The sequence below is a fragment of the Lontra canadensis genome, unplaced genomic scaffold (assembly GCF_010015895.1).
Source record: "Lontra canadensis isolate GAN:19392208 unplaced genomic scaffold, GSC_riverotter_1.0 scaffold23, whole genome shotgun sequence".
Taxonomy (NCBI): domain Eukaryota; kingdom Metazoa; phylum Chordata; class Mammalia; order Carnivora; family Mustelidae; genus Lontra; species Lontra canadensis.
In genome coordinates, this window is record NW_022631017.1 from 2,088,108 (window position 1) to 2,098,810 (window position 10,703).

Below are 10,703 nucleotides of genomic sequence, written 5' to 3' on the forward strand. Positions count from 1 at the left end.
GCTGGGGCCAGTTATAAAGAGATCAAGTAGCCCTGTACATCTTCTCGGCTCCTAGGTTGTCAATGGGTTTTAAATATCTTGGAATCAATAATTGATTTTCATCCTAATGACGGTGCGTCATTTCGAAAAGATGCTGCTCACAGAGGATATAAGCAGTATAATCCATTTCAAGACTCGGAGAAGTGTGTTTCTTACTCCAGAATACTTTCCAACCAAGTTTATTCAAGCAAATTTAGTCTTGGCATGAAAAGAGGTCAAGTAGCTAGCAATTTTGCTGACACGTCTTGTCAGAAAAATGTCAGCCAAGAGATTTTTCTGTTAGCGATGCAAAAAAGATAGAGAAAATGGCAGAAAAAAAGAGGCGGGGCAAGTCTCCTCGGGTGATTAGAAATAGGTAGAGGACTGGGTCGAACGAGGTAAGGGACGGGAAGGATGTACCTGGCTCTGGGTTTTTTATTCTGCTCATTTATTTTGAACATTCAATTTGAAAATGACAGCAACCTCCAGGTTATAAAAGGCACCACAAGTCCTCTGAACGTGTCAATTAGTGTAGAGTAGGAGAAAGTAAAATTGGGGTTCACCTCAATAGTCTCTCCCCACATAGACAGTAGCTTCCTGGCTTTTAACATAAGCCACCTAGTCTAGTGGAATATGTATCAGGCTTCCAAGGACAGAGGGGGAAAATTCCAGAAAAGCCGCTAGTTTGAAACTATATCTATATGTAGCCATGCACTCAGTTTTGATGACAAGTCCGTCTTTCTTTATCAAGATTGCTTTTTGTTTGGCTCTTTATCAAATATGGAGCTTAGGTCATGTCCCCCCCTTGAGGTCATCAACTTGAACTAATCTAAGCCCTGCAGAGTTCTGCAAATATTCTCAATTAATTATTTATTTAACAGTCATGTAACAAATATTTATTGAGTGCCAACTATGTGTCAGGCAGGTTCTAGACCTGAAAGAAATTGGCCAAAATGCCCACCCTAACGGAGATCACCTTTCTGGTGGATACACATAATTTCTCTAGGTGTTGTATGTTTTTGTTTGTGTGTTTTGAACCAAAATGAAATCAAAGGGAGTGAAATGTGAAGCAAAAACAAAAAATACTGATGAAGAGAAAGGGTCCAGCTACACCGAGGGCTGTAGGGGCGAACTCTTCCCAGATCTGGCTATGAAGCAGGATTGGGAGGGGAGCTGCTAGAAATACAGTGTGAGTTCTTATCCCAGCCTCCTCTGAATTAATAATCCAGGTGCAAGGTCCAGGAACCCATGTTCTCAAAAGCTCCCTAAGTGACTCTGATATCGCCAGTCCAGAATGGTGCCCAAATTTGTGTTTGGAAATCACTAAGCTGGTTGTTCTCCTAATGTTTGTATCTGTCAGCATTCTAGCAGGAAACAAAAAACACATCCAGCTGGATAAATAGTGTACAAATGTGTGGTCAGGCTATTGGGAAACCCCAAATGATGGCGTGGAGCCCTGAGGCTGGTCAAGGGGGCAACCATTAAAATCTCCAACCGGGAAGAAGTGGGAGGAACAGGGAGGCAAAAACCTGGAGGCAGCGAGGGCTGGGTGGAGATGGTCTCTGGACAGGAGCTGTGACCTTCAGTTGCTAAAAGCATTCAGCTGGTTTGAGCCAAGTCCAAGGGCCAGAAGTCCACTGAGGTCGGCCACAGAGGCCAGCCTCCAGAGCGCAAAGAAGGATGGAAAAAAAGGCGGACAGTGGACCTGGATGGGCAAATGAAGGTATTCAGCTCAAGGCTTTTTTCAGCTATAGGAATATATGAAAATAGAATACCCAAATTAATCTACAGCCATATATTCCCCATACTTCATGACAAAATTGTTTTCATGAACGATCTAATTTTAACCCATTACTAACTTTACGTGGTACCCCAGAGACAATAAAATGGTAGGTCTTTGCTCTTCCTCTTGTTTTGTTTTTTTTTTTGAGAGCAGTTAATATTTATTGAGTAATCATTATTTTTCATGTATTACGATCTTTTTATTTTAATTTATAAAATGGGACATTGAAATAGGATTATTTTACAGAAAAGAAAATTAGTGCATAGAGAAGTTTAAAAATTTACCTTGGGTCACCCAGTGTATAAGCATAAAGCCATGATTCAAGGTCAGATTTGTCTTCTATCCATGACAATGCTGTTAACTTGTATGTTAATTTATTAAGCCTCTCCAGGAAAACGTAAACCCAGTCTCTCTCAGTGACTTGGAAGGCTATGTTCTAGGCCTTTTTCAAGAATAAGAAGCCACAATTTCCTGCATTTTTTAATATGGTCTCATATTCATTCAGTTCGTACCAGTTTTTGTGTTTGTTAAATATTACATATCTCCACGTTCATGCTCAGGAAGCAATTTGGGTCTGTGGATTAACCGTTTATTACTTTATGCATTCGTGGCTCAAGGCTTAAGCACCAGGCTGATACATTTTCTCTCTGCTCTGCGGGTACTTCTGTGTTTGGAACACAATTAGGCTGACCAACTGTTTCCATGTGTCCTGACCGAGGGGTTTCCTAGGACATGGAATTTTCAGTGTGAAAACTGGGACAGTCCCAGAAAAACCAGGATGGTTGGTAAAGGCCAGTGTTCTGTTTGTTTGCTTTTTTTAAGATGGCTTCAGTTTTGTCATTGAGAGCCTCATAATAAATTCTAAAAACATTAAAAAATTTTTAAAGTCTAATTTTCTTCACATTTTCCCTCTATTTAGGCCCTGGTTAGGTCGATCCCTACAGTATTCTAAGTCTAGTTTCTGGTCCTTATTTGAGACAGATGTCACATGATAGGATAGGGACAGAGAACTCAAAGAAGGTTCAGCCCAGACAAGTTATCTTGGTGGCCAAAGTTGGGATGGCAAGTGATGAAGGGTGCAGGTCATCCTTAATACAGCCCAGATCCCCATCTCCTGCAATGTCAGTCCTAGACATGTGGTACTTGGCTCGAAATGCAGAGCTTATTACATGATACTGTCATTGTGTGTTTATTGCTTGTCTCCGTTGGTAGACGAAGATCATTGAGACAAAGACCCAACCGTCTCTTGTCCCATGGCAGAAGCCCAGTGACTTGTTGGGTAATATCCAGGACACGAGGGAGGTACATTTACTCAAGATTCATTCCTGTACTTTCTCTACTCAACATGGAACTTGACTTTGGTATCATCTTTGAAATATATAAGGCGCTTGAGGTGGGGAGAGGGGAGCAGTGTGCCTCATGTTATAGGAGAATTTTCTGCTAAGTAAATTTCCGATCTTATTCCCCAAAGGTTTGTGTGTCCTGGGGACTCTGCCAGCTTCCCCAACTCCACAAGAGTCAGGGTACAAAAATGAAAACAGCCCCAGGGCTCTAGTTTAGCTGGCTTTCTGACTTTCACATGGCCTTCACCCTTCCTTGTTGTTTAGGGGAATACCAGACTAATGAGAAGAAGTTTCTTCTTAAGGGGGCAATGATTGGGTTCAAGTAAGTGACTGAAGCTTCTGTAGGAAAACTTGCAGGAATCCATCCATCCCGTGCAGTCTTACTAAAGGTAGATAGAAGGATGGCGAAGAAAGAACCAAGACTTACAAAGCCCTTATTTTGTGCTAGGTACAGTGCTGATGTTTTATATGTCCAAGTACTTTTATTCCATACCAAACTATTATGAGATTTGTTCTCATTTCTACTTACAAGAAAGACTGAGATGTGGTTTATATAACTTATCCAAAGTCAGATAGCTAGCAAGAGGCAGAGGTAGGATCTGAAGCCAGGTCTGTTAAACTCCAAAACCTCCATCTTTGTTTGCTAATACATGGTCGTGAAGCATCACGACCATCATGACAGCATCAGCTGTCTCTTGGTGGCTCTGAAAAATCTCTGGATTTTCTGGAAGAAACCACCAGGTTTCTTCCAATTTCTGATGTCACCCAGATAGGACGTGTGACCAAGGAATGTTGACTATTTCCAGAGAAAGCCTACTAGAGGCACAGAACTAATAGTGGGGAGGTGAAGGAACCTCGCTAAAACAAAGACCTGAAGAGTGGCAAAAACCATGGCTTTGGGACTTCCTCATATTATCAGGGGGAAGAGAGCCTATTTATAAGTGCTAATGAAGCTGGGGTTCAATTTCACCAGTATTAATTATCCACAGAGAATTAACAGCTGCTGAGGATCCCCCCACCCGGTATGGCCAAGAGTTGGCATTCCGTGTGCCCAGCCTTGGTGTTTTGAGTTTAGTCTTTTGAAGGTCAGTGCCCTCTGGAGGTTGAAGTCAGAGAAGCAAATGCAAGAGAGAAAAGGGACCAAGAGTTTCCTGCCTCTGCTCCTTCTGTAAATCCCTGCCTTGAAGTACCTTAGAAGAACTAAGTTTGGGGGACTTCATAGGAATGAATGTTTTTTTCTAGTGTGACCTGAGTGTGAAATACTGTGGAACCACTGGGCTAGTTCCTCAAATCTGAGCCCCAGGTGCTGTTTTGTTTCCCATGCTGGATCTTCCCATGCGCTCTATCCTATTTGCCTGTCTCCAGCTAATGAGGCCTCAGGAATAACCCTCCTCCATGGCAGATTCCCAGTGAAAAAGCAGTACCACTACACATGGAAGACTCAGTGCGAGTGTCGGATGTTTTCTTTGTTAAGAGACAAGAAGGTAGGGGGCGCCTGGGTGGCTCAGTCCGTTAAGTATCTGCCTTCCACTCAGGTAATGATTTCAGGGTCCTGGGATTGAGCCCTGCATTGGGTTCCTTGCTCAGCAAGGAGCCTGCTTCTCCTTCTCCAGCTCCCTCTGTTTGTGCTTGCTCAATCTCTCTATCAAATAAATAAATAAATAAAAATCTTAAGAAAGAAAGAGAGAGAGAAAGGAAGGAAGGAAGGAGGGAGGGAGAGAGGGAAGGGAAGGAAGAGAGAAAGGAAGGAAGGAAGAAAGAAAGAGAAAGAAAAGAAAAAAAAGAAGGTCTGGAGAGCAGATATAGATTAGTTCTATGACTCCGTTCCTGCCTGGCAGTCCCAAGGCAGTGGTGGCAGGGGCTGGAGAGAAACCAACTTACCATGTGTGACCACCTACTGAGTGCCAGGCCCTACTTTAACTCACTGATTTCCTTAAGCAAAGGAGTGCTATCCCTTGGTTCTTTTAAAACCCTTGGTTGAATTTATTTCTAAATGACCAATTTGTCCCTTAAATAGGATGGCCCATAGTAGGAAGAGGTGAGAGCATAGAGCAAGGAAATGAGTGATAGCACAATCCCAGTGGGGTGAGGCTGACAAATTTTGTGCCTGTGGTTTGGGCGGAGGGGCTTGAGAGGGATTCCCAGTCTCTAAGCCTCCTGCTTTTTCTTCCCAGCAAGAGTGATTCAGGAAGGTCAGACTTACCATTGGGTCTAGGATGCCTTTGCTACTAATCTGGTCCTGACTCCGAAGACCCATTTGGATAGCTGGGCTCTGATTGTGCTCCTCAGTCTCAGATCCGTGCCTTTTGCCTGTGGTTGAGACCTTGATGTGGCAACTAAAGCAGACAATTGATGTCCTCACTTATGTCCCCCCAGCCCGTGCCATTTCTGAGTTCACTGGTTCAACTTGCAATCACCAGCACCTGTGTCCACTTGCCTGCTGGCTTCCTCCAGAGGAAGGAACCCATTCTGGCCGTGTGCAGAGCAAGCCAGAAGTGCCGGGTGCTTGATGTCTCCCTCCCTGGTAGTCTTCAACCCATAACTGTAGGAAATCCAATACCTTGACAGAATGTAAACACAACGTGAAACCCAGCGTATCTCTAAGGTCATGCTCAGCGACGATGTTTAGAAGGTTTGCTCCCTGAGAATGCCCACGAGTGTCCTCAAGACAAAGACTGAGCCTTTACTAGTACTGCAAATCCAATGTCAATTTCTAATAACAGTTCTCTGAAAATCGCTGCTGTGGTGTTCAGCAAAATGGCCTAGCAGTCATTGGAATCTAGTTTCAGTGGGTTTAACAGACTGTAGTTTTTTCCCTGCAATCCTGGTCACTCAGAATAGGTTTTGTGTTCGTTATCTCTTGTCATGTAACAAATTACCCCAAATCTAGTGGCTTAGAACGATAATCATTTATTGTCTTTCACAGTTAGTGTGGGTTGGGAACTCAGGAGTGGCTCCTCTGAGTGGTGATCAGGGTCTCTCATTAGGTTTTCCTCAGGCGTTGGCCAGGGCTGCAGTCATTGGAAGGCTTGATTGGGGTTGAGGATCCACTTCCTTAAGGTTTTTATTTGTTTTTTATTCATGAGAGGCAAAGGGAGAGGGAGAAGCAGGTTCCCGCTGAGCAGGGAGCCGGATGTGGGGCTCGATCCCAGGACCTTGGGATCATGACCTGAGCTGGAGACAGACGCTTAACCCACTGAGCCATGCAGGCACCCCAGAGGATCCACTTTCAAGGCTGCTCACTTCCATGCCTCCCTGTAGGTGAAATGCTCCGGCTGTTGTTCCTGTCAACCTCTCTGGAGACTTACTTGAGTGTTCTTATGGCCTGGCGGCTTCCGTGCCCTGGAGTGAGTAATCTAAGAGGCCGAGGTGGGAGCGGCAGTGTCTGTTCTGACCTCGCCCCTGAAATCACATCCTGTCCTTTCTGCTTGATTCTGTTGCCCATGGATTCAATGAAGAGGGAGACTACAGAAGGGCACAGAGAGGCTGGCTAGGGGCCACTTTGGAGGCTAGTGAACATGGACTTCTAGGGTGAAGTTCATTCAGCCCAGTGTTTTAGGTGAGAAACATAGGGGACAAGATTCAAATTACATTGGGAAGTGCCTGTTGACCGGACAGCAAGAGACATTTAAAATGTTTTTCTTGTTTTATCATTCCCCATAATGCTATCTATGACAACAGAGAATGATGGGTAACCTGTTTGTCGAACATTCTGGAGCCCCCAGTCAAGCTTTGCCCTAACATGGAGGTGAAAACCTCTGAGAAATGGATAAATGAGTCGCACTTGAGCAAAACAGAGAGTTTTGTTTTTGACGAGGAAGAGTCAGCCCTCAGATGACTGCCTTCCTTATAAAACCCTAAAATCCATAAACGTGCAGAGATGTAAGTCAGAACCTTGAGCCCAAGAGTCAGGCTAGGGCAGGGTCTGGGTACTGTTACCTGCAGGCGTGTTCTGGGCCAGGATGTGGCTGCACAGTGGAGCCCTTTTTTGTGCTCAAGCCAGATGGAGTCCACCGGCCTGACCGCTTCAGGGCTCATTTCCTGAATGGGAAGCTTCTACCACCTGGTGGACAGATCTCTCCAAAACAAACAGGCCCCATGCCTCCAAACCTGGAACCCTGTGCTGAGAGGCCGAATGCTGGAGAACAGAGACAAACCATGGACATATCATTAGCAGTAGCAAATACCATTGCTCCAAGACCTTTTTACATCCATTAACTTCCTGCTCCCAGAGATCAAGCTCCCCCTGCAGGAATGGAGGAAAAACCAAACGGAGCCAAAACCCCCCAAACCTAAGGAGGCAGCATTGAAAGGACTCAGGGAAGGAGAAATGACAGCAGTAGGCATGCTGAGCCTGATCTCTTAGTCATGGACATGGCCTGAAAACCCCACTCGGACCTTATGGTGGTCCTGTGAGCCATTCAAACGTTCAGTGCTATGTTGTCATCTGTTAAAATACAGTCTCTGTTCCTTCTCCACAATAAGTTTGTGGGTTTTTTTGAAGATTTTATTTACTTATTTGACAGAGATCACAAGTCAGCAGAGAGGCAAGCAGAGGTGATGGGGGGAAGCAGGCTCCCCACTAAGCAGAGAGCCTGATGTGGGGCTTGATTTCAGGACCCTGAGATCATGACCTGAGCCAAAGGCAAAGGCTTAACCCACTGAGCCACCCAGGTGCCCCTCCACAATAAGTTTCTGAGGCTGTTAGCATTTGCCTCTGGCAGCTCTAGTTAACATGGCAAGCCCTCCCTCTTTCCCTCTCCTGCTTTATTTATTTTTTCCATAGAGCTTATGACTGTCTGGCATTGCATCCTATGTCCACATACTTGTTTCTTTTCTGATGATCTCTAAAGGTGCATCTCTAAAGGTATAAGATCCACGAGAACAGGAATTTGGTCTGTTTTGTTCTTTGCCCTATTCCCAGAGCCTAGTAAATGCTGCATAAATAATTGCTGAAAAATAACTTTTGCCTCGAGTCAACTATGCGAGGTTAAAGGACTTTCCGCAAGGCCATTTGTGTCCAAAGGTGGTGCGCTTTTTATCATGTTGTGTTGCCTGCCTCTGTTTTCCGTGACAGGAGCCCAAAGGCTAGATTTTAGGAGACCGAGGCCCCAATGTCACAAAGATGGAGAATAATGGAGGAGCTCCCACTAGAACCCAGGTCCTCCGGGATTTGGTTACTCAACCTGGATTCTGTTGCCACGGACAAGCTAAGGATTTTTGTCCCAGTATGTAAATGTAATAGGTTCAGAAGCGTCCTCTTGCTTTTCCTGCTGTGGCTGATTTGCCCCTCGGTTGGTTCATGGGTCCCTCAGGGCTCTTCGGGCAGAACTCAGCATTATTATGCTCCACACTAATGCCCGTATTCCACCTCCATCACACACATGGCAAGCAGGGAACGAGCTTGAAAGCAGGTACACATGACTACTCAAATGTCTCTCTCTAGGTCTCTACACCGGAGCAGCTTCTGTCTACAGCTCTGAGCGAAACATCTGAATCCGTGCAGGGATCAAGTCTTATGAAAGTTGAGACTAGATCTCGTTTGTCTTGGGTGTGTCTTTTCAGGGTTATATGATGATTTGTCATCCACTTTGGCCTGACCAAATGTTTTCTTCTTTGCCCACACCTGGTTGTCTTCTTTGCCTCTCTGCTCTTCTCTCTCCTGAGGGCTGAAAGTCGCTGTGAGGATGGAAAACACCCAGCGAACCCCCAGGAGCTTTGGTTGCCAAGTTATGGAAGCCACAGCAATCGCTCCCTGATGGCTGTTTGCTCATAGAGCCAAGAACGACCAAATATATCATCCGGGAGTCGACCCTCACAAGCAGACAGATTGGTCCAGCTTCCATCTCTGAAACAGCTTGCTGGGGGCATCTGTTTCTTTCGAGAACAAACCCATGTTTATACCCAAATGATGCAGTCCTATGGGTTCCTCCTGGATGAGGGCCGAAGCCCATGAGCCTTTGGTACTCATTTGGTGGATTTGTTACCCTGGACTCACCTTGCCCATCACTGTTGGGGTGAACTTCTCCCTCTGCTCCATGCCTTAGGAGTTGACAAAAACAGCATTGTCTGACCAAGTAGTTAAGAATTGTACCAATCAGACAGAAAATAAATGAAGGATTTTTTTAAATTATTATTTATTTATTTATTTATTTGTCCCTGGATCACGTGGCATCAAGTGACAGCACTGTTAAATTTTCCCCAATAATTTGTCACATTTCCATGTTGTTTTTTCCCCTTTGGTAAGACAGTATAAAAGGAGAAGAATCAATGGAAAGAGCTCATGAATCTTGGAATGTGGGTTCAAATCCCAGATCTGCCATTCACTGACTCTGCACCCTTGAGCGAAGTGGCTAACTTTTCAAAATCTCCTTTTTTGTTTTCATCTGTAAATCGGGCACAGTAACAACTATCTTGCTGAGTCATTGTTAACTGTTTGAATAATGTGAATATAGAAACTGACAGTGCCTGGCAGATACCAAAGTCTTCATATGTGGCAGTGAATATCATTATCATTATCATTATCATTATTATTTACTTGTTAAGTACCTATTATGTGGGTCAGGATTAGAGCAGCCACAGTCTGATGGAAAGTGGAGAGAAAGCCAGTGGAAATCTTTGTCACTGCCAACTGTCGTGTTCCTCAGACAACTCAACTTGACGGGGCCTACATTTTTAGAAGTGGATGAAAATGCCGTTCTCCTCACTAAAAACTGGAGAGTTGGTATTTTGGAGAGCACACTGGCCCAGATACTGTACTAGGTTTTACTGAAATGTAACCTCACATCTCACACTCCTTGACTGTCACTCAGAATTTATGTGTAAGGAATCAGAATTCCAGAGACGTTGACTGATTTAGGTAAAATCATGACCCTAGTGAGTGGCAGGGTTGGAATCAGAGCCTGGATTTTTTTTGACATTCGTTTACACAGGATTTATAAAATGAGATATTGTATTAGAACTTAATAAACACTAGGCTTATTATTACAAGCATATGTCAAGCTCTCACAGATTATGTTATAAATACAGGGTGAGGTGAGTGGGATACAGAGAAAACAGGAAATAAAACTTGACTTTGAGGGATTGAGACTCTCATAGGGAGCTTGCATTCTTTGGCATGCAAAACTTGCCTTCCTAAAATAGAAATGATGTTCTTGTTAAAAAAAAATTTTTTTAATGCAATTAGTATTTCATTAGGAGAAGGAGAAAGTATAAGGGAGGCTACCCCAAAGTGCTGTGCAGATCAAATGAAAGAATATTTACAAGAGAGCTTGGAAAATAAAGCGCATGCTTTAGACACAAGGCATTGTTGTTGTTCTATATTATTATTAAACACCACTGCTGCATCTATGGTGCTGCAGTCCTTGCAGAGAGAAGACTGAAAGATAGTGCCCCCTGGAAGACAAGAAGCACCACAGAGTTCAGAGAAAGACCCACCACGGTAATGTTCACAGACTGAAACTCAGAGGTTCCTAGGCTAAAACCAAGGACCTTGGAGATGATTCATCGTCATTGGCATTTGAAGTGTAGACCCAATGTATTTGAAAGGTTCTTAATTC

General features: G+C 44.2%; 1 long non-coding RNA gene across 1 annotated transcript in view; it reads left to right on the plus strand.

The window, feature by feature from the left end:
• The window catches only part of LOC116870381, a 39,934-nt gene extending 30,722 nt beyond the window's left edge, over positions 1-9,212 (plus strand). The window contains exons 3-4 of the long non-coding RNA XR_004383206.1: positions 8,222-8,372; positions 8,812-9,212. This is a non-coding gene — a long non-coding RNA (uncharacterized LOC116870381). The remainder of the gene's footprint in view (positions 1-8,221; positions 8,373-8,811) is intronic.
• Positions 9,213-10,703: the final 1,491 nt, after the last annotated feature.